Genomic DNA, 361 nt, shown 5'->3' on the forward strand with positions numbered 1-361 from the left:
ACCTGCTCTATCTGTAAATTATAGAATGGTCTAGAACTGCACAAAGGCACATGAAATGTGAATCTTTATCTATTATCCTTGTCTGAAAAAAACACCTAATGAAAACTTACATCTACACCGTTCCAATGCTGTCCTGTTCCTGGTGAGCTCACAGCCCTTACACCAGTTTTTCTATCCAGTCTGGAACTTGTTCTGCTTTTTGGGGACTTGTGTACAATGAATTCCTACTCTTTGATCCAATATTGATACGTCCATTATCCTCCACAGTATTTAGGTAGAGGTGAAAACTGGATGGATAAAATCCAAACTAACTCAGGATGGACAAAGGTGTATTTCTATTATTATTATTATTATTATTATT

General features: G+C 36.0%; 1 protein-coding gene across 1 annotated transcript in view; it reads left to right on the top strand.

Annotated features, from left to right (window-relative positions):
- LOC116699375 (receptor-type tyrosine-protein phosphatase N2) overlaps nt 1-361 on the top strand; it is a gene marked incomplete at its 3' end in the record, with an annotated part of 318251 nt that overhangs the window by 147078 nt on the left and 170812 nt on the right.

The sequence above is a fragment of the Etheostoma spectabile genome, chromosome 12 (assembly GCF_008692095.1).
Source record: "Etheostoma spectabile isolate EspeVRDwgs_2016 chromosome 12, UIUC_Espe_1.0, whole genome shotgun sequence".
NCBI classification, from domain to species: Eukaryota; Metazoa; Chordata; class Actinopteri; order Perciformes; family Percidae; genus Etheostoma; species Etheostoma spectabile.